The sequence below is a fragment of the Bos mutus genome, chromosome 23, assembly GCF_027580195.1.
Source record: "Bos mutus isolate GX-2022 chromosome 23, NWIPB_WYAK_1.1, whole genome shotgun sequence".
NCBI lineage: Eukaryota > Metazoa > Chordata > Mammalia > Artiodactyla > Bovidae > Bos > Bos mutus.
In genome coordinates, this window is record NC_091639.1 from 29,940,780 (window position 1) to 29,964,299 (window position 23,520).

Sequence of the window (23,520 nt, forward strand, 5' to 3'; positions counted from 1 at the left end):
GTAGACAGGACTCAGGGAACTTTTCTGGAGATCCATGGGGTCAAAATTCTTTTTTATTATAATATTAAAATGTCATTGGTCTTGTTCACTGTGCTGATGTTTGGCCTGATGATTCAAAAGTAATGATGTAGAAAACCGCTGATGCCTTAGCGTGAAGCAAAGCTGTGTCACCAAATTGAACTTAGCAGTCAAGGTTTTCTTCACAGGGTACACACAGAGTGTAAAAAACAAAAAACAAACAAAAAAAACAACTAAGTTTTGGAAAGAAATTAAGGCAGTAAAAATTATTTATATCAGGACTTCCTTGGTAGTCCAGTGGTTAAGAATCTGCCTGCCAATGCAGGGGCAGGGATTCCATCCCTGGTCCAGAAAGATCTCACAGGGTAAATAAGCCTGCAAACTGCAACTAGAGAAAAGCCCACGTACTACAATGTGCTGCCACTAAGACCCAACACAGCCAAAAGTAAATAAATTTAAAAAAAAGAATAGATACTTGGGTGTCAGCCCACAGTGGTTCTAAATCTCTGAGCATGCAGGACAAAGATACATCTTTTGCAGGAAGTGCATATACTGAGTAATCAAAGATGACACAGGTTATGTTTTATCTTTTTGGCTTGCATGTTTTAGTAGAAAACCTTGACACTGGAGCATTTGCTCAATGATAAAATGAAATGGCAAACGGAAGTACTAGAGGATTTCCAACTTGCAGGCGTCACAAAAAGTCATATCATTGTGTCTGGGAGCCTCTTTGCCCTTCTCACAAACCTTTAAGCAGGTTTATGCAAAAATCAGCCCCATTTGGTTTGCAACTGATTTCATCCCAAGGATATTCCACAACTTCTCATGGGAAAGTTGCAATTCAAGTGTAAGTTTTCAGTGGAATATAAGCAGAAGATTTTAAAAAATAAGTGTACAGAGCCAATAAGCACATGAAAAGATGCTCAATATCATTAGTTACTGCGTGTGTGCATGCTAAGTCACTTCAGTCATGTTCAACTCTTTGCTATCCTATGGAATGTAGCCCACAAGATTCCTCTATCCATGGGATTCTCCAGGCAAGAATACTGGAGTGGCTTGCCATGCCCTCCTCCTGGGGATATTCCAACCCAGGGACTGAACCTGTGTCTCAGGCAAGTCCTGCATTGCAGGTAGATTTTTTACTGCTGAGCTAATGGGGAAGCCCCATTAGTCATTAGGTAAATGCAAATCAAAAGCACAATGAGACACCACTTCACAGCCATTAGGATAACAAATAATTTAAAAGACAAATAATAACAAGTGTGAGGATGTGGAGAAACTGGGATCGTCATACCCTGTGATGGGAATATAAAATGATGCAGTCACTTTGGAAAGCAGTTGGTAATTCTTCATAAGATTAAAATGAAACATGGAGTTCTCATATGACCAGAACTCCACTTCTAGGAGTAAACCTAAAAGAAATGAAACCGTATGACCACACATACACTTGTACACAAATGTTTATAGCAGTATTATTCAATACAGAATACTTCAAAAAGTGGGAAAATATGTCTAACAGATGAATGCAGAAATAAAATATGGGATACTCATATTTTATTGGAATAGTACTTGACAATTTAAAAATGAGGACCTGATACATGCTATAATTTGCATGAACCTTGAAACCATGCTAAGAGAAAGAAGCCAGTCACAAAAGACCACATGCTGTAAGATTCCATGTGTGTCAAATGTCCAGAGTAGGCAAATCTATAGAGACGGAACGTAGATTATTGGTGACCTAGGACTAGGATGATTTTGGGGTGGAAAGTGAGCTAAGGAGCACAGGATTTCTTTCTGGGGTGATAAAATGCCTTAAAATTAGGTAGTGGAGGGTGATACTTTCACAACTTTAAATATATTAAAACCCACTGAACTGTATACTTGAAAGAGATGAATTTTATGGTGGTGGTGGTGGTGGTTTAATCGCTAAGTCCGACTCTTGAAACCACATGGACTGTAGCTTGTCCGGCTCCTCTGTTCATGGGATTCTCCAGGAAAGAATACTGGAGTGGGTTGCCATTCCCTTCTCCAGGGGATCTTCCCGACCCAGGAAACCTGAGTCTCCTGCATTGCAGGCAGATTTTTATGGTATGTGAATTATATCTCAAAAAAGCTGTTTAAAAATCAATGATACTATTAATTAGTGCCTTTCTTACAAAAAGCCAAAAATGTATTTTAGAAAACAGAAACAATTCACTAAGCTTACCATAACTGGAAATTTAACAAAATTTCCAGCACTAGAATCCTTGTAAATTTGATTGTGTACTTGAATTCCATCTTTCTCATGACAGGTGTCTCAATGTCAAAAAGTTGTCAGTAAATATAAGTTCTAATAAATATGAATGATCTAAAATAATTTCCAGTACTTTGGCCACCAAAAGAGTTTGACAAATTGGAAAAGACTCTGATGCTGGGAGGGATTGGGGGCAGGAAGAAAAGGGGATGACACAGGATGAGCTGGCTGGCTGGCATCCCTGACTCGATCGACGTGAGTCTGAGTGAACTCCAGGAGTTGGTGATGGACAGGGAGGCCTGGCATGCTGCGATCCACGGGGTCGCAAAGAGTCAGACACGACTGAGCGACTGAACTGAACTGAACTGAACTGAAAATAATTTCAGTAAAGATCTGAAGACAGAAGCAATATAAAAATACTCACTGTCTTGTTTGCAATCTGCAATGCTCAGGCTTGGCAGGAAGTCCTAGCTGCTTGTCTTGTTGTGTTCATACCATGGAAACTGACTCCGCCTGCTTCATTAAAGCCCGCCAATCAAGGTCAGCCTCACTTGGGCCCCTCTATTGTGGGCGGAGACTGTCCCTCTACTGGCACTGATGCTATTCAGCCGTTCGTGTCTGCTTCTGTAGTTCAACTGACGTCTTTAACAGGCTGTTTGGAACTCTATTTGATTAGAAACCATGAAAATTAAAAAACAAACAAAAAGATCACCCGTTCTCAAGATACCATGGAGGAGGTAAGCTGTTGGTAGCCAGCTTGAAGTTATGAAAGCAATGTGTGCCCCTCATATTCAGCACACTACTACTGTGCTTTTTTAAAAAATAGTATTTACTTAAATTTAATTATTATTTATTTGGCTGCCCTGGGTCTTAGTTGTGGCATGTGGGATCTAGTTCCTTGACCAAGGATTGAACCCAGGCTCCCTGCATTGTACCACCAGGGAAGTCCTTGCTATTGGTTTGTTTGTTTGTTTAATTGTCTGATAATTGCTTTACAATTTTGTGCTGGTTTCTGCCATACAACAATGTGAATCAGCTGTAAGTATACATATATCCCCTCCCTCTTGAGCCACCCTTATCCCACCCTTCTAGGCTTCACAGAGCACCAAGCTGAGTTCACAGAATTCCCTGTGGTATACAGCTGCTGCTATTGTGTTTTAATTCATCTCTTCCCAATTCTCCCACCCCAGTTAAGCTCAACATACAGAGTAGGTGCACAGTAACTTCAAGTTTGAGCTGGCCAGTTTGCCACTCTCTTGCATATATACTGCTTACGGGCGACCCCCAGTTCGGAATGCTGTGATTTGATCCTTTTCTACCTCCCTCCAATTTGAAAGAAGATAATAACAAACCTATATAAGTTTTGTTCTTAGTGCTTTAGGGTATATTTACAAGTTTAATCATGTGGAGCAGGTACAATTATGATTCCTACTTTACAGAAGAGCAAACTAAGGCACACAGTAATCAAGTAACTCTCCTAAGGTTATAAACCCAGTCGTTGGACAACTCAGTAGTTTGGCTGCAGTAGCCATGTTCTTATCTATTCTGCCAATGAATATTCAGGACTAATTTCCTTTAGGATTGACTGATTTGATCTCCTTGCTGTCCAAGGGACTCTCCAACACTGCATTTCAAAAGCATCAAAGTCACTTGCCAAGATAAATTAAAGTCACATGCAAAAGCAATTAAGTTTAAGCTTTCCCCACCTGGGAAACAATGCAGTTCCAGTCTCAAATCAATATTGTGAAAGAGACAAGACAATGAGGCAGATAGAATGGTGATATGGGAGCTGGGTGTGGCAGGAAGGAAATTAACTCTTTGTTAAACGTCTTTGTGCATCAGACCTTGTTCTAGGAGTTTTATGGATATTATCTCATCAATCCTAATGCCAAGTCTGAAATATAGGTAGTTTCCAAGCAAGGAAACTGAGTCTTAGAGGGCTTAAGCCTACTTAGACCAGGTCTGTCTACTTCCTGTTGGGAGCTGAGTGTGAGAACATTAATCAGACTTAGTACCTAATGGTGTTATTGTCAGAATCTAGATCTCTGGGAAGTTCTGGCGTTCCTTGCACTTAGGCCTGGGAGGGTGAGAGTCAGGCAGGGTTCACTTGTGAATTCTGGATCACACATTCCCTTCCTCCTATAACCAGCTTGTAGGAGCTTTCATGGCTGTCCCTAGTGGTGCAGTGGTTAAATAATCTGCTGCCAATGTAGGAGACTTGGGTTTGATCCCTAGGTTAGGAGGATACCCTGGAGGAGGAGATGGCAACCTACTCCAGGATTCTTGCCTGGGGAATTCCATGGCAGAGGACTGGCAAGCTACAGTCCATGGGATCACAAGAGAGTCAGCACAACTGAGTGATTAAGCACACACATGTATTCTAGGAGCTTGCATGGGGTCGCTTTGTTAGGGAGCAGGAACTTGGTTGACATCTGGGACCATCCCTAGGATCAAGAGGAGAAGGATGTGCTGGGTCTAGGATTCCAGCTTTTCTGCTGATCAGCACAAGCTGGAAATGTGTGCCAATCCGGGGTGAGATTTATGAAAGCTTGTTCTGGGGAGAGAGGATTTGCAGATTGGTCTTTTCTTTAAGGTGCTATTTTGCCATCGGGTGTCCTTCAGAGACCACCTTCAAAGACACAGCTGCAGGTCTGCTCTCAGCCTCTCCTGTTTCTGCACAACTTGAATGTGGGTCTTTGTAGCTTCATCATATGCTGACTTTTGCATGGACTTCTATAAGGGATTTGTATTACTGTCTTGGTACCAGGTACCCCTTCCACTGAGTAGCCCTTGTCCAGACACTTCATCTTCCCTATCACCTCCTGTAGGCCTGCCTCAGGCTCAGTTCCCTCGAGGAAGTCTCTCCCATTTGCTCCTTCAGGCCCAGGGTGTCTAAAGAGGCATTGCATGCTGCCTTGTGGGGTTCCCTAAACCCTGCTCTCACTTTTAGAAACAGTCACTTTATCAAACACTCATCAAATAAACCAGTTTGAGGATAATACATGCTTCTCGTCAGGATCCAGATCAGAAGGACAAGATTCTACAAGCAAAAGCAATGCCCCAGCATGGAGGCCAGAATGACTGTGTATAAAGTGAAAGACCTAAATGAAAAGGAGTTTGAGGCCAGATCCTAGAAGGCCGCAAGCGCCAGTCAGGACATCTGGACCTTATTTCTCCCTGTGCACAACAGAAACCATTGACAGTTTCTGAATGGGGAAGTAAGAGGATTACAAGTCCAGCATTTTTAGAGAAGTAGTTTTGTCACAAGGTGGTATAATGTCTTCTGGGGTGAGGGCACCCATAGAAGAGGGAGAGAGAGTTAGAAGGCTTTAAAAATGCATATACTTTGAGAAAACGTATTTCTAGGGATTTATCACAAAGAAATCAATAAAAACATATACAAAAATTTAACTTTAAGAATATGCACAGAAGTGCTATTTCAAAAATTATGAATTACAAATAACCTAGTTTTCTAATAAAAAGGTATTAAACCCAGCTTTCCAGATTTTCATTATACGGCAAAATAATATACAGCCTTTTTAAATGATACTATATATGTGTATTTATTAGCTTGCTAAAAAGTTAGTGTTATACTGTTGCTGTTTAGTTGCTAAGTCATGTCTGATTCTTTTGTGACCCCATGGACTGTAGCCCACCAGGTTCCTCTGTCCATGGGATTTCCCAGGTAAGAGTATTGGAGTGGGTTGTCTTTTCCTCCGTCAGGGGATCTTCCAACCCATGGAACCCACATCTCCTGCATTGAAAGGCAGATTCTTTACCACTGAGCTACCAGGGAAGACCTAGTATTATACTACTAAGTTAAAATAGAATATTACGAAAATGACCAATAACATAGTTTACATATATTATTTGTTTTATGACAAAAAGCTTAAAAGAATATACATTGAATTTAGATTAGTTGAATGAGCACCTATAACTCATGCAGACAAAAGGGACATTTTGTAATTGTCAAGGATAGAGCTTTTAAGGACTTGATTAGGATGGTAGCTGTGGAAATGGGAAGGAGAAATTGATGACACTGTAGGTGCAAAATCAGATAACTTGGCGGCTGGATAAGAGAGTCAAGTGACTATGAATCATAGTGTCACTGAGAGAAACCAGGTATCTTAGACTTAGTACAAAGCCTCCTACATCTTGACTGAGTTTAGTAGGGGTGTTATCAATGACTGGAGCAAGCAAAAATGTCCTGGAAACCGGTTTGGCAAGCCAGATCTTAGAGTCCACTTACTGAATGGATACAAACAAGTCAGTTGTAACATCCATAGTTCCAAGAGTCCATAAATCAATCAAGTCTACAGAAGGTATTAAGAAAGTGAAAGTGAAGTCGCTCAGTCGTGTCGGACTCTTTGTGACCCCATGGATGGCAGGCTCCGCAATCCGTGGGATTTTCCAGGCAAGAATACTGGAGTGGGCTGCCATTGCCTTCGCCAGGGGATCTTCCCAACCCAGGGATCAAACCCAGGTCTCTGGCATTGCAGGCGGATTCTTTACCAGCTGAGCCACAAAGGAAAATATCGAATATGAGGGTTCCCTCATAACCCCAACCTCATTAGGTAATTATTTAACAATTATTTAACCCCTCAGTTAGAGGGGTTAAAAGTCTGTAAATTGCCCTACGCCTTAGAGCTAGTAAAGGTAGAACTCGATTGGAGCCCAGGTCTGTCTGACACAGCCCTCTTAATTACTACATTTACCTCTGAAAAGATATCTGAAAGATATGCACCACAATGTTAAATAATTACCTAATGAGGTTGGGGTTATGAGGGAACCCTCATATTCGATATTTTCTCCTTTGTTTTGTTTAGATCTCTATCTAAAAATTCCATATTTCTACATTAACATCAATTCCTTCCTTTTTTCACTGCCTCTGGCTAATTTGCTCGCCCAGGTCCAGGCCCATGTAATTCTCCTCTCCGGCCTAGTTTCTAGTCTGGCAAACTTCCCTGGGGAAAGTTCACCACCAGACAGACTGACTCCATGACTAAGAAGTGGATTCCAGTCACCTCAGGGCTCAGAAAACTTCCAACATCCTTGGGCAGATCTCCTGACCATCCCCCAGATTTTCACTCTCCTCATTTTTTCTTTCACTCACACTGTTGCCATATGTCTTTTCTTTTGTTTTCCATTAACTGTCTTAAAAGTCTACACATATTGTCTTCGTATCCTCACCTCTTTACCTTACTGACCCCCTGCCTTCACTGCTGTATTATACTCAAGTTGATTAAGGGGTTAACAAGACCTTCCTAAATGAGAAATCCCACAGCCCTTGCTTTAGTCCGTTCTGTTTAATCAACCATGTCAAACATACTTTTAAAACTCCTTTCTCTCTTGACTTCTGTACAGCTTCTCTCTCCCATTTTCTATCCTCACTTTGACCAACCTCTCATTTTCATTCACCACCTTCTTTTCTTCCTACCTTCTTCCATGAATGTGATGTTATTGAGAATTTTATCTTCTGCCTTTGCTCTGTTTAAACCCTCCGTCCCAGTTCCGTGCATATTCTCAGTACTTTTATCTCCTAATAAACAACTTCTGTCCGGGTCTCTATACTGAGCTTCAGACCAGTTATAGCTAACCACTCAGAGGTGTGCTGTCTCTCTAGAGGGGACAAAGATCACATTTTGTAGTGTTTGCTAATTCCTATAACATGAGGTTCTCACTGGGATGATTTCAAGCCATCCATGTGAAATCATTGCAGACAGAATTGAAAAATGTGCACTCTCTCCAGCAGGGATAAGTTTTAATTTTAAATTTAAGTAATTTAACTTTTTTTTTCTTCTACATTTTGTTATCTTCTACAGGACTCAAAGATTTCCAAGTTTCCAATTATACACTTTCAGTTTTATTGAATCCCATTGTTCCCTCCAGTTTCATTGCTTTAATCAGGATGGGTTAGTTTCCAGGCCAAGGCACAGCCATCACCCAGGGACTTCCCTCCTTGGCTTATCTGTATCATAGTCTCTTTTCCGTGGACCCTGTGCAGTAAGGATGCCTTTCACTTCCACCCCTTCCAAGGAGAATTAATAACTCACTTCTCAGAAACCCCACAGTCCTGGACGTACCTACATAGGGAAGGCTCACTGTGGTGTCATTTCCCTAGCCTCCAGGGCTAGTCATCCTTGAAATGGTACCTAATATACAGTTTGCCCTCAGTAAACACTATTTGAAAACACTACTGAGTACATTATTACTATTTATTCCAATATCTTGATTGAAGACAGTCATCAGAGTTAAGAAGCACTGCTGTGTTAATGAGAAAGGGAAATAAGAATGAAGAGGTAAGAAACGGCAAAACAGCTCAAAACAGAATCAATTTATAAACAGAAGTGAATTTTTTTCACCACATCAAAACAAAAATAAGGGACTTCCCTGGGGGTCTAGCAACCCGCTCTAGTATTCTTGCCTGGAGAATCCCAAGGACAAGGATCCTGGAAGGCTGTAATCCATAGGGTCACACAGAGTTGGACACTACTGACTTAGCATGGCACGGCATGGCTAGGGGGTGGTTAAGACTTTGCACTTGCACTGCAGGGGGTGAGGTTCAATCCTGGGTTGGGGAACTAAGATCTTGCATGCCTCATAGCATGGCCAAAAAAATTTTTTTTTAATTCTTTGAGCTCTAATATTAAAAACAAAAACAAAACCCTTATCAAACCCACCTTATAATCTGTATGTCTATGTTGACTTGTCATCCTTTTGGAATCTGAGGCTTATGTATTCATTTCACTGGACTAGGGTTGCCAGAAAAAGTATAGGAAGCCTAGTTAAATTTGAATTTCAAACGAACAACACATAATTTTGAGTATAAGTAGGTTTCAAATATTGCATGCAGTCGACTTATACTAAAACCTTTTTGTGGTTTGTCTGGAATTCAAATTTAATGGGGTGTTCTGTGTTTCATTTACTGAATCTGGCACCCCTACACTGGAAACCTTCTCAGGATGTTAACCTGCTAAATGCTAGCCACTCTAACATCCTCAGAGAGTGTGATCTGATTACAATGAGAGAGGGCATAGAGTTGGCATTGAACAAAGGAATAAACTATTTCATACTAGCCTTCAAGACCTGCTTTCAAAGCCCACCACCTTTTTAGGTGGGATGATGAATCTTCTGATTTTGTCTTCTAAATCTTCACCCAGTCTTAAGGGCAAAGGGAGGAGGTCCTGAGTGACCTCTTGAGTAGGGTATCATGTTCCCTTTTAGATTAATATTCTGGGACAATTTGTATCATAGGAGGTTATTCCAGGAAGTACAGGAAATTGTCACTAGGCTGAGATAGGTTAATTTAAATTTGCATCTATTGTTAGATCTAAATGTCACAACTTCCTTAAAGATAATACTGTTAAATACCTGTGTGACTGCTTCTCCCATGCCAGGTTCTGTCCTAAGTATTTCATGTATATTTCCATTTCATTTTCACAGGGCGCCTCTGACTAATGTATTTTGATTAGCCCCACTTTACCCATGAGGAAGAAAGTGAAAGTGAAGTCTCTCAGTCGTGTCCGCCTCTTTGGGACCCGTAGACTGTAGCCCACCAAGCTCCTCCGTCCATGGGATTCTCCAGGCAAGAATACTGGAGTGGGTTGCCATTTCCTTCTCCAACTGATGATGAAACTGAGAAGCAGAAAGGATAAAGAACATGCTCAAGTTCACGGCCACTAATACGCGACAGAAAGGAACTATAATCCATGCCTTCTTATCCAGTATGCGTGTTCCACATCAATTTAATAGTGTCCGACTCTTCGACACTATGGATGGTAGCCTGCCAGGCTCCTCTGTCCATGGGATTTTTCAGACAAGAATACTGGAGTGGGTTGCCGTTTCTTTCTCCGGGGGATCTTCCCAATCCAGGGACCGAACCCGTCTTATTCAGAGTCCTCCTTAAATAAAAAAATAAAATAAATTTCATCTACAGACCTGTCAACCTTGCCAAAAATAAAAAATACAAAGAATTAACTGCGCATGAATTTCAAATTATTTTCTCTGCGTCTCTCACTGAAGCTTTAAATGAATAGGATTAAATTAGAAAGTGGATTGAGGAGAAAGCATTGGAAAATAAAGGAAGGGATTTCAGTTAAACCCCAAAGAACTGGGATGGCTCCTTTTTACACCGTTTCCCCCAATAAAAGCTCTTACTGATTGCCCTTCACTGTATTTACAAGGAGAAATGAAACTAACTCAGGGGCAGGTCTTCCAAGCCGAAGCATCTTCCATATCATTTCTGAGTTGGCGTCCAATGCGGTAATACTACCGAGCGGAAAGCGGGATACGCGGGGCACTGCGGATCGCAGATGGAAAAAGTAGCCAGGGATTCAGTGAAATAAACAAAGCAGGAGTTAATGAAACTGGGGAAGGTCTGATCAGAATCGAGGCTGAGAACAGGAAGTGGAGACGCAACACCTGCCCTCTACACGTGTGGGTAGGTCCTCGCGGGGGGCGGGTGGGTAGAGGGATAAGTTAATCCGGGGGTCCAGCTTGCGGACTCCAAGCCCTGCGGGTGTGCGGTGTGCGCGGAGCTCGCCCGTCCCAGCGCCCGGATCAGTGGGAGGCCGGCGGTCACACAGCTCCTCCCCCTCCCTCCTCCTGCGGCGCCGGGGCAGGCCAGGGTCGCGGCTACCAGACCGCCTGGAGCTGAACGTGCGCAAAACCGGCGCGCAGCCCCCCGCCCCAGCGCCCCGCGGCCAGGGTGACGCGGTGACTGCGGGCGACAGAGCCCGCGGTGCTGGCAACGAGCAGGCAGCAGGCGGGATCGTAAAGCCTTGTCCCGGTTCTCGCGAGCAGTTCACCGCGGCGTCCGGGTGAGGAGGGACCCCCAGGCGGGCTGGAGCCCCGTGCGGCCGCGGGCTGGGGGTGGGGTGAGGGTGGGTGGCTGGGATGTTGGGGGATGGGAGGATGGGGTGAATGGAAAAATGGGGGTGCTGGGGAGGCTGGTGCGCTGGGAAGATAGGGATGGGACGATGTGGGTGCTGGAGGTTGGGGGACTGGGACTCAACCCGCACCCACCCCCAAGCCGGAGTTGGACTCTCGGTCCCCGCCGCCCTCCTAGCAGCTCTGGGATCCTTGCGGGGAGAGTGATGGAATTTGAATTCAGTTCTCCCAGACCTTTTTCCCCCGGGAAGTAACCTCTAAGAGTTTGGTACTGAGAGGGAATCCGGCCGGCCGCGGGATCCCGGAGCACTGAAAGCGTTCTTATCCGTGGGTCACCCCCGTGCTCAAAAGAAACACACACACACACACACGCACACGCACACACACACACACACACACACACCTCCCTCTGGGGAGTAGAAGCTTTCTTATCCGTGGGTTACCCGCGTGCTCAAAAGAAACACACACCTCCCTCTGAGGAGTGTTGCTCCATACCCTGAATGAGGGAGAGGCTTGTTTTGTTTTTAAGTCAACGGAACCAGAAAGCAGGGAATATTCTCTTCCCCTTCACCCTCTGGAGCCTCTCGTAGACCTTTCTATCTCTGAAAACGAAAAGGTCAGGCTTTCATTCAGACCTGTGGTTCCCGGGAAGGTTGCGGAGGTGAGAGGAGGGAGGAGGGAGAGGTGCGTGGCCGCCCTTGAAAGACTTGGCTGATCAGGTTCTAGACGGATTTGTGTTAACAGATCAGTCTTGCAAAAATTAGCTTTGACCCCAGTAAGAATGCTGAGCCGGGAGGTTGGTCTCTTTGAGTAGGAGCTGGAAATGCTTCAGAATGTTGATAGTTACGGAAGCCACAGTACGTGGTCTTGGGCTAACACCGAACTCGGGGATCTGGGCTTTAAGTATTGGCCTGGACCGTACGGAGGGGAAGGAGAAGGGGTCGGGGAAGGGAAAGGGGAAGGGATGGCTTTCTGGTCACCAGGAGGCACTGGCAAGCTGCCAGCATTCTCCGATTTCCTCGCAAAGGGCTTTCTGGTGGACCTGCTGAAGCTGGTGAGAGAGCCCCGGACTTGGCCTTTTCTCGCCCTCTCTGCTACTCGTCGCATACCGGCACTGAATGTCACCCCACCCTCGGCCATTTGTGCAAGAACTCTGTCACGGCTGAGGTGATGATGCTTTTCGTGGAAATGGACCCTTCTTACTCAAGCCATTGAGGGTGAAGGACTAGCAGAGTTGAGGGGGGCAGTGATTACTTTGGTTCAGCCACTCCTTTTACGTGGGCTTCCCTGGTGACTCCCTTGGTAAAGAATTAGCGGGCAATGCGGGAGACCTGGGTTGGAACCCTGGGTTGGGAAGATCCCCTGGAGAAGGGAAAGGCTATCCACTCCAGTATTCTGGCCTGGAGAATTCCATGGACTGTATAGTCCATGGGATCTCTAAGAGTTGACTGAGCGACTTTCACTTCACTCCTTTTACAGCTGAGAAATTCTCGCTGAGGTGTGAAAGAGTTTGCCCAGCATCTGGAGGAGTTTCCAGCATGCAGAACCCTGGGCAACTGGTTGCTCATTTCTCCTCCACTGTGTATCTGTACCTTTTAAACTTCAGTGGTGACGAACACGTGTTCCATCACCCAGCTAGCTTTGTGATCCAATACAGTTTACCACCCTCTTTGAGGCTCTCCGTGTAAAGCATCAAGGAAAGAGCTAACTAGGTACCTGGGCAACTGGAGTGAGCCCTGAGAATGCCAGCTGGTGTTAGGAATCTGTATTCCTTACCCTGACATCTTAGAAAATGGATATTTCCTGAAAACAAAGATCATCCTGAGGTTATTTAGGATCATCCTGAGGATCAGCCTGAAATTTTTTTCAAGACCCTTTTGATAACTGAGGTCAGACTTTTTGAGACATTGAGAAATTTCCATAAACGTGATGCATTGAAGACAAAGTAATGAGTGAAGAGAAGCTGAAGGGGAACATTTAGCTCTAAAATCATACTGTTCCAGAATTTCTAGTTTTTTATTTTTGTTTTTTTTTGCTTTCACTAAGAAAGCAACTCTTTTTCTTATTTAGAAAGGCTAATCATATCCATTTGTCAGTATTTTCAGCAGTAAGGAAACTAGTTTAAAAACATTAAAGTGTAAGTACAGTCAGCAGTAACTGCTATGAAACGGTTGTGAACAGGCAGAAAATGTAGGCTTTCCTTTTACCAGAATCTCCAGAATTTTGAGGAAGCTTTGTAGTTTGAAGGGACAGGCCATGGGTTCTTACTGCCTTTCTCTATGAAGCCAAGCACCTGTTCAGAGTCCTGTCCTTTGCTCCACGTTACTGGAATGACTCATAACACACTAATAGACACAGTCTAACAGTCTAGTATATATAAGCTTGTAGTTTAAAAAAATAAACATAGCAGTTGAGGAGAAAGAAAAACTCTGCTATCTAAATAGGTATCAACTGAGTTATGTGGGCTAGTTGATTCCTCGTACAAACTTCATTCATTCCTTCACTGACCTCAAGAAATCTTTATTGAGCACCAACAACATGTCAGGTGCAGTGAGTATAGCAGTGCTGTCTCTTTACTCATGGAGTTCACTTTCTAGAACCAAGGGATGAGCAAGGTCAATTTGGAAAGGACTAGATGTTTTAAAGCAAATGGAAAAAAAGATGCTGTAATAGAGTACTGGGGTGTGTGTGTGTGTGTGTGTGTGTGTGTGTGTGATGGGCTTCTTGATTGCGTTTTAAAAAAGACTTTCTTGAGAGATGGCTTTAGGATGAGCCTCCAGAAGATGGACAGGCAGTTCTGGTGGAGAGAACCACAGGCACGCGGGGCTGGAAACTAGCTTGATTTGGTCCAGGCATAGCTGAGGGCAGTGAGTCTGCAGAAGGGAAGGAGGAGGGTGGCAGAGGCATGAGGCTAAATCCAGGCTGGGCAGAGACTGGGAGGCTGAGGTAAGCAGTTTGGACTTTGTTTCAAGTGCAGTGGGTAGCCTTGAGCAGAGGCAAGACTTGGTAGATTTACATTTTTCTTGAGGGTTCCTCTGGGTACTCTGTGGAGGATGGGTAATAGGAGGAGAAGAGGAGAGGTGATGAAACTGTCTCCAGGTATATTTATTATGGAGATTTACCAGGGTGTGGGAGCAGTCTGTGTTTTGGGGCAGAATGGGAAGTCACTTCATGTTTCTGTCTCAAATTTCCCATCTGCATAGTGAGATGACATTGCTATGTCTGGTCCACTCATCTTGCAAAAACGAATAAGCTAATGAATATGTTCTTTAAAGTAAAGCAGTCCTATTTGCAAAGCAGAAATAGAGACACAGACACAGAGAACAGCTGTATGGATACCAAGCAGGTAGGGGGGTGAGTGCGAGGAATTGGGAGATTGGAGTTGACACTATACACTATTGATACTGTATATAAAATAGATAACTAATGAGCACCTACTGTATAGCACAGGGAGCTCTACTCAATCCACTGTGGCGACCTGAATGGTGAGGAAGTCCAAAAGGGAGATGATGGATGTATAAGTGGGCTTCCCTGGTGGCTCAGCAGGTAAAAAATCTGCCTGCAGTGCAGGAGACACAGGAGATGTGGATTCGATCCCTGGGTCAGGAAGATCACCTGAAGGAGAAGGTGGCAACCCACTCCAGTATTCTTCCCATGGACAGGAGCCTGGTGGGCTTTAGCCTGGTGGGTTACCCAGAAGGTTGCAAAGAGTTGGATGTGACTAAGAATAAACACCTGTGTATAAGTATGGCTGATTCATTTTGCTGTATAGGAGGAACTAACACAACATTATAAAGCAGTTGTACTCCAATAAAAATTTAAAAATGAAGTAATGTAAGATTTTGTTACTATTCTAATATGCTAATATTATGCTACTTTGAATTCCTTGTGCTTCATTTGCCAACATTTTATACCAGTTTCAATGTCTTTTTATTTATTCTTTTCCATAAATATAATTTACTAAACATAAAAAAATATTTTGCTCTGCTCAGGGTGTTGAAAAACCTAAATCAAGAATTACTAATGAAACATACCATCATAGAAGGCAGGGAAATTAATGCTAACATAATAGCCAGTTTGCTTTTTAAACATACTCCATCAAAAATTTTAATGTGGGATAAAAGGTAGTTTATTAAACTGATATTCAGTATAAACTAAAATTCAGAAATGAGCAATGATGGTCAAAAGGCTCAAACATCCAGTTATAAAATATATAAGCCCTGGGGATATCATACATAGCGTGATGACTATAGTTAAAAATACTGTATTGTATAGCCAGCTTACTTTTTTATTTAATTATTTTGTATTGGAGTATTGTTGCCTTATTTATTTATTTTAGCCAGTTTACTTTTAAAACTTCAATGTGATCAGATAAAATTCGGAATAGAAGCTAGACTTGGAAACTATTTTTTTTTTTTAATTTGGCAGGTTTGTCTTTGTGCTGGATATGGCTGGGTACAGATATGTGTGTGTGCAAAGATCTGTTGACAACTGAAAACCTATACATGACAGCAGAATTTCTGGAGGGGGCTGGGAACCAGGGCTGAATAGGATTATTTCCCTTAGCGAAGCGTCCTCTCTCAGAGGAAACTCTTGAATTTCCCCTAGTTGATCACAGTTTCTGGGGGCCAGGCAAGAGTTTCAAAGTTGTTTACCAGCTACGGTAGGCCTGACCTTCTCAGCAGCCAGACAGCTGAGAAAATCTGTTTCTTTTCCCTGCCTCATTTTGACATGCAGCATACTAGAAGAAAAGGTGTCTGTTAGAGGGAAATAGAAGCCTTTCCTCATTTACATCTTGTGCAATGCAGTTCTCAGTGACTTAGTGGTTCCCCAGTTAGCTTCCCCTTGCCAGACCTTATTAATTATTGATTGGTCGGCTCATCTGAATATCACCTTGAAGTGGTCAGACTGGTGATTCAAATTGCAGACAAGATGTGACTGTAATTCTAGAATCTGTATGCTTTCTCTCTTGCCTTATTTACTATCAGAGTCCCTTAGGGTTGAGGGTGGTTAGGGCATCTTTAAGGAAGACATTACAGTTTCTCCCGGAGGCCACAGCATTTTCTGTTTAACTTATATAATGCTTTGAAATATTGGATTAGGTGCTCTTCTTTAAAAATCAATAGGTTTTACATACAATGACACCCCACTCCAGTACTCCTGCCTGGAAAATCCCATGGACAGAGGAACCTGGAAGGCTGCAGTCCATGGGGTCGCTGAGGGTCGGACACGACTGAGCAACTTCACTTTCACTTTTCACTTTCATGCATTGGAGAAGGAAATGACAACCCACTCCAGTGTTCTTGCCTGGAGAATCCCAGGGGTGGGGGAGCCTGGTGGGCTGCCATCTATGGAGTCTCACAGAGTCGGACACGACTGAAGTGACTTAGCAGTAGCATGGTTTTCTGGCTTTAATTGAAAAAAAAAAATGAAGATCTGGTAACTTGAAGAGCTCATTCCCACATGACAGCAATGAACTTCGATACACCTGGGCCCTTTCAGATGGCCCCATCTACCGCAGCCCCCACCATAGTTTTTCTATTACACAGGGTCTGTTGAGCTCACTTAAGTTACCTAACTGGGAGCCCTAGGGTTAGGGTTATCTAGTCTGGCCTGTCCAGTTCACATTCACCCTTATCCAAATGCAGGAATTCCTTCTCCAGTATGCTTGATGGTGTTCCGCAGATGTGTGCTTCAGCTGCTCCTGTGATAGAGAGAATGTGGTACTTGTCCAAGAGCTCCAGCTAACAGAGTTCTACAGTCTGGGTCCACGTAGGACTCATCCCTTTTCCATGGAACTGTGGCTGTCATGTGCCATCTGGGTTTCCCCCAGTGTAAACATCCCTGTTTCCTTCAACAGCTCCTCATGTGACTTGTTGCCTTGTTCCCTCATCTGTTTGGTTATTGCTGGGTTATTGTCCCTTTAAGTAAACTGTCATTTGTCGAAGCCTTTAAAGCTCTGCTAGTTCAATGAGATGTGGTTTAACTGGCACGGAAAGTACCAGAATGCTTCCAATATGGCTGCAAATGGCCCAGAGATCTTAGATAACTTAACCGTTTGTGATTTGAAAACCACAGACGGCAGCAAACATATGGATATTTGCAAAGTGGAGGCAAATGAGCTCCAGTGTTCTAAATATGAGTAGAATCACGAAATTGGTTCCACAATAGGGAACTGCTGCTTCTTTTTTTTTTGGGCCATATCTCTTTTCTTAGGTTGTGAAATGATTGCACAAGAACTGTATCAGCTTGAGCCCAGGATAAGAGGCTTTAGACTTTTCTGCAGAAGTCACTTGCATATTGCACATTTGGGATAATGTCCATATTAAGTTTTGATCCTATTAGCTAATATGGTAGAAATAAAACAAATTAGTAGAGCAGGTATTGTGTTTTCTCTTTCCTAGTTTCAATAATAATAAGTACTCTTGCTTGGAAAATCCCATGGATGGAGGAGCCTGGTAGGCTGCAGTCCATGGGGTCAAGAAGAGTTGGACACGACTGAGCGACTTCACTTTCACCTTTCCCTTTCATGCATTGGAGAAGGAAATGGCAACCCACTCCAGTGTTCTTGCCTGGAGAATCCCAGGGATGGTGGAGCCTGGCAGGCTGCCGTCTATGGGGTCGCACAGAGTCGGACACGACTGAAGCAACTTAGCAGCAGCAGGAAATGTTTGCTGACACTTTTAAATGGAATCATATATCTTTACTAGGAGAAGGCAATGGCACCCCACTCCAGTACTCTTGCCTGGAAAATCCCATGGACAGAGGAGCCTGGTAGGCTGCAGTCCATGGGGTGTCTAAGAGTCAGACATGACTGAGCGACTTCACTTTGGCTTTTCACTTTCATTCATTGGAGGAGGAAATGGCAACCCACTCCAGTGTTCTTGCCAGGAGAATCCCAGGGACGGCGGGGCCTGGTGGGCTGCGGTCTATGGGTTCGAACAGAGTCGGACACGACTGAAGCGACTTAGCTGCAGCAGCAGCAGCATATCTTTACTAAAGGTGAAAACTCAGAGTCCAACTACACCCAAGGACCTCTACCTTTTTCAGCATCCCGGTATAGGACCAGTTAGCTCCGTTAGAATCCTTTATATGATAGTGAGCTCTCTCTACATTGTAAGGAATACATCATAAATTACCTGATTATGTTAAAAGTTCTTCCTTGTATTTACCAGGCATCTACCTTCCTATAGCCTGTTTCAGAATAGAATAAATATTCTTTATTATTAAAGAATATGGTTTATTATTAAAGGATACGGTTTCACCCGTATCCTTTTATACCAAGGTCTCTCCATCTCAGCATTGTTTGCATTTTGAGCTATAAATGTCTGTGTTGTGGGTCTGTCCTGTGTATTGTAAGATGTTTAGCATCATTCATGGTCTCTGCCCTCCAGATGCCAGTAATAGTCACCTCTCTGTTGTGACAACCAAAAATGTTTCCAGCGGAGAAGGCAATGGCACCCCACTCCAGTACTCTTGCCTGGAAAATCCCATGGACAGAGGAGCCTGGTAGGCTGCAGTCCATGGGGTGTCTAAGAGTCGGACATGACTGAGCGACTTCGCTTTCACTTTTCACTTTCATGCATTGGAGAAGGAAATGGCAAGCCACTCCAGTGTTCTTGCCTGGAGAATCCCAGGGACGGGGGAGCCTAGTGGCTGCCGTCTATGGGGTCACACAGAGTCGGACACGACTGAAGTGACTTAGCATAGCATTAGCATAGGTTCAGTTCAGTTCAGTCGATCAGTCGTGTCCGACTCTTTGCCACCCCGTGAATCACAGCACGCCAGGCCTCCCTGTCCATCACCAACTCCCGGAGTTCACTCAGACTCAACGTCCATCGAGTCAGTGATGCCATCCAGCCTTCTCATCCTCTGTCATCCCCTTCTCCTCCTGCCCCCAATCCCTCCCAGCATCAGAGTCTTTTCCAATGAGTCAACTCTTCGCATGAGGTAGCCAAAGTGCTGGAGTTTCAGCTTTAGCATCAGTCCTTCCAAAGAAATCCCAGGGCTGATCTCCTTCAGAATGGACTGGTTGGATCTCCTTGCAGTCCAAGGGACTCTCAAGAGTCTTTTCCAACACCGAAGTTCGAAAGCATCAATTCTTTGGCACTCAGCTTTCTTCACAGTCCAACTCTCACATCCATACATGACCACTGGAAAAACCATAGCCTTGACTAAATGGACCTTTGTTGGCAAAGTAATGTCTCTGCTTTTGAATATGCTATCTAGGTTGGTCATAACTTTCCTTCCAAGGAGTAAGCGTCTTTTAATTTCATGGCTGCAGTCACCATCTGCAGTGATTTTGGAGCCCCAAAAAATAAAGTCTGACGCTATTTCCACTGTTTCCCCATCTATTTCCCATGAAGTGATGGGACCAGATGCCATGATCTTCGTTTTCTGAATGTGAGCTTTAAGCCAACTTTTTCACTCTCCTCTTTCACTTTCATCAAGAGGCTCTTTAGTTCCTCTTCACTTTTTGCCATAAGGGTGGTGTCATCTGCATATCTGAGGTTATTAGTATTTCTCCCGGCAATCTTGATTCCAGCTTGTGCTTCTTCAAGCCCAGCGTTTCTCATGATGTGCTCTGCATAGAAGTTAAATAAGCAGGGTGACAATATACAGCCTTGACGTACTCCTTTTCCTATTTGGAACCAGTCTGTTGTTCCGTGTCCAGTTCTAACTGTTGCTTCCTGACCTGTATATAGGTTTCTCAAGAGGCAGGTCAGGTGGTCTGATATTCCCATCTCTTTCAGAATTTTCCACAGTTTACTGTGATCCACACAGTCAAAGGCTCTGGCATAGTCAATAAAGCAGAAATAGATGTTTTTCTGGAACTCTCTTGCTTTTTTGATGATCCACAGGATGTTGGCAATTTAATCTCTGGTTCCTCTGCCTTTTCTAAAACCAGCTTGAACATCTCCAGACATTGCCAGATGTCCCCTGGGGAATAAAGTTGCCCTGGTTGAGAATTGCTGCTGTAGTCTGATGTTCAAGCTGCCTTTAGCCTGTTTCAGAATGGAGTAAATATTTTTCTTCATTAAACAAGGATATAGTTGCTTAAAATGTCACTTATAGAAAAATAACTGAATATAATCCTGTTTATGGCATTCCTTTACTGTTTGACATCTGTAGGGTTTCCATGTGTTGATTCTTCTAGAGTTAGAATAAATGAAGGGATATACCATTTTTAGGATTTTACTTCCCTGTGTATAAGATTTGTGTGCTGTGCCTATCTCAGAAAAGTAGTGAAAAGATCAAAGGATATGGACAGTTGGAAGTCTTGCCAGATTACCATCCAATAATCAGGATGGCTTTTATACCCCCATTAGAATCGCTGGTTTTGCTTTGGTAAATTTGGCACTGTTAGGGAATAAATAAGTCCTGTGTTCCCAGCTTTTTGTTTACTAGTTATTGCTGTCTGTCCAGTTACATCTTTCTCAAAGAAAAGATTATTTTGGCTGGTGGTGGTGGTGGATTTTCATACATTGTGATTGGGAAGACTGTGTGTCACTTTGGATTCCCTGTTGTAAATGTCCAAAGTCAATATTAGACTTTTCAGGGTCCTAGTTGGTCCATGTAAATACATTTCTAGCTAAGCTGTATCCCACAGTTGAGAAAAAGGCACTTTTCTGTGAAAAGAGGACTGTGAGAAATGAAAGACTTCTTATGAATTATTCCTCTGTGTTCAGATACGAGAGCCTTACGGTCATCCTCCCAAAGGTCTCAGAAGATAAAAGAAGCCAGTGTCCCAGCAAACTAGTGACTTAGAGAATTACAGTAGTTCTTTGTTTGGAAAAGCAAGAAGTGCTGTTTTCCTTTTAGCAACATGGGAAGCGTTGGGTCATATTTACCTAAATTGTGTGATACCTCCACAGAAGATGGGTGGCTTCTTATAATAAAATCACATACAAGAATAAAACAGATTACTTTAAGCAATAAAGCTAGAGAAGTGAATTCGAAACCAGAGGAACATTGTTAAGGACCTCCCCCACCAAGTACGTAGAACTATGAGAAATTTAAAAAGATGAAGGGTACTGGATCTTTAGTGGGAGCAGCTGCATTCCATTTGGGGGAAAATGGACAAGAACCCCTACATGGGGTTTCATGTGCTTATGGTTGCCTAGTACTCAGCATGTGGTGCTCTGTAGATGTTTGAATGGGTGGATGGTTGAATGGGTGGTCTGGTGGATAGGCTGTTGTGGTTAAGTCAGCACTGTCAGAGGTGAACACACAGTCCTGTGGGCATTGTGGGAAGGGGTGGGGCTTCTGGGCAAGGGCATCATGGGAAGATCCCCAACTAGATTAATTGGAGAATAAGATGAAAAGCAAATGCAGTGATGCATACATATCACATATGGAATTCACTGATGAAGAATTCATGTATCTTTGTAAATCTAAACCAGCACATACATGGAATACTTAGATACACCTGCCTGCTGGTAGCTCGGTAAAGAATCTGCCTGCAGTGCTGGAGAGCCGGGTTCAATTTCTGGGTCATAAAGATCCTCTGGAGAAGGGAACAGCTACCCACTCCAGTATTCTTGCCTATAGAATTCCGTGGACAGAGGAGCCTGGTGGGCTACAGTCCACGGGGTCACAAAGAGTCAGACATGACTGAGCACATGCACACACACACACACACAAACACACACATACGAAGATGGTTTTCCACACTGTTTCTAAGTGTATGGTTTTGTCTCATCTCCTAGGTAAGACAGACCCATGCCTGTGCTCGCTTGCCCATTATGTAGCCCAGGGTTCTCAACTGGAGGCAGTTCCTCCCTGCTGCAGAAGTCACTTGGCAATGTTTGGAGACATTTTTGCTTGTCACAAGTAAAGGGAGGGGGCGCTACCACTGGCATCTGGTGAGTAGAGGTCAGGGATGCTGCTAAACATCCTACGATACACAGAACAGACCCCATTCCCAGGAATTACCTGGTCCCAAGTGTCAATGATGGGCTTCCCGGTGGCTCAGCGATAAAGAATCTGCCTGCAATTCAGGAAACATGAGTTCGATCCCTGGGTCCGGAAGATCCCCTGGAGGAGGGCATGGCAACCCACTCCAGTATTCTTGCCTGGAGAATGCCATGTATTGAAGAGCCTGGCCAGCTATAGTCTATAGTGTTGCAAAGAGTTGGACACGACTGAAGCGACTGAGCATGCACACATGCACACACAAGTGTCAGTGATGCAGAGGGTGAGAAACCTGATGGAGCCAGAGCCTGCAGCACTGATGCTGTGTTGACAGCTTGGCAGGACACAGTTACTGGCTTTCGGATCACTGGGGTCTTTCTTAGAAGGTAATCTCGAAAATCTAATCTACTTTGCTTCCAGTGGAGCTAATCTTGTTTCTGGGGAAGAAGGGAAAAGGGCACTCTGCTGGCTTGATGGTTGGCATTTTCTCACCTCATCAACTCTACAAGATAAGGTTGTTTCTTTCATTTCAATGATTAGGCGATTTAGGTTCCAGATACCCAATGATTGGCCTGGAGTTGATCCTTCTGACTGCAAACTCAGGCCCTTCCCATTGCCCAGGGGAATTTCCTGTCCAGATCTCCACAGGATCCACATTCTTCACTCCTCACCTACTGGGGAGGGCTCACTGCTGCTGCGAATCTGATGACTGGGTGATCAGGGAATGAGATCTTCTGATCTTAAAGTGGCCACTAACTTACTGTGTTGTTCCTGCAAGTTGCTTCCCCTCTCTGGGCCTCAGTTTCTTTGTTTATAAAACAACAGAATTGGACTAATTAGTGTCTCCTAACTTCACCTGAACCAGAGTAGATTCCCTCCATCTTCATCTAGATCACAAAACTGGGCACACTTTTTAAAATTTTTAGACGTTTTACATTTTTGTCTGTTCAGTGAGGCATGTGGGATGGGATCTTAGTTCCCTGACCGGGGATTGTACCTACTGCGTCCCCTGCAGGGGAGGCCCGGAGTCTTAATCACCGAACCACTGGGGAAGTCCAAAACTGGACACGCTTTGTTTTTTTTTGGCTCTTTGTTGCAATGTGTGGTCTCCCTCGTTGTGGCGTGCAGGCTTAGTTGCTCCGCAACATGTGGGATCTTAGTCCTGTGACCAGGGATCGAACCCGAGTCCTCTGCAATGGAAGATGGATTCTTAATCGCTGGGCCACCAGGGAAGTCCCTATTTTTTTTTTAACAGGGCACTCTTTGAAGCATGTTTCTCTTTTGTTTGTCATCCTACACTTCATCCCCACTCCGTACCCATGCAGGAAAACACGCTCGTATTCCACACACTGGGACTCCCTTAAAAGCCTAGTACAATGACTGGCTCGTGGGTCCTAATTTGAAATTTTGAAAAACCTACTCCAGTTTTTGAAACTGAAACTAAAGCATACCTTTCTCCTAAAATT

The 23,520-nt window shown here is 43.8% G+C and overlaps 2 protein-coding genes across 9 annotated transcripts in view; one reads left to right on the forward strand and one right to left on the reverse strand.

The window, feature by feature from the left end:
* Window positions 1-2,745, reverse strand: part of ANKRD66 (ankyrin repeat domain 66) — a 15,818-nt gene extending 13,073 nt beyond the window's left edge. Inside the window, exons 1-2 of one of the 2 annotated variants that reach the window (XM_070360889.1) lie at window positions 2,676-2,733; window positions 1,313-1,430 (exon numbers count right to left, since the gene is read on the reverse strand). The gene's annotated coding sequence lies outside the window, so the exon portion shown is untranslated. Of the gene's footprint in view, window positions 1-1,312; window positions 1,431-2,675 lie in introns of both variants that reach the window. The other variant, XM_070360888.1, reaches the window with a different exon arrangement.
* A 7,789-nt stretch (window positions 2,746-10,534) lies between these two features.
* The window catches only part of PLA2G7 (phospholipase A2 group VII), a 38,118-nt gene continuing 25,132 nt past the window's right edge, over window positions 10,535-23,520 (forward strand). The window contains exons 1-2 of one of the 7 annotated variants that reach the window (XM_070361037.1): window positions 10,949-11,070; window positions 21,850-22,005. The gene's annotated coding sequence lies outside the window, so the exon portion shown is untranslated. Of the gene's footprint in view, window positions 10,692-10,929; window positions 11,071-11,784; window positions 11,802-21,849; window positions 22,006-23,520 lie in introns of those variants that run through there. The other 6 variants (XM_070361042.1, XM_070361038.1, XM_070361041.1 and 3 more) reach the window with 6 other exon arrangements.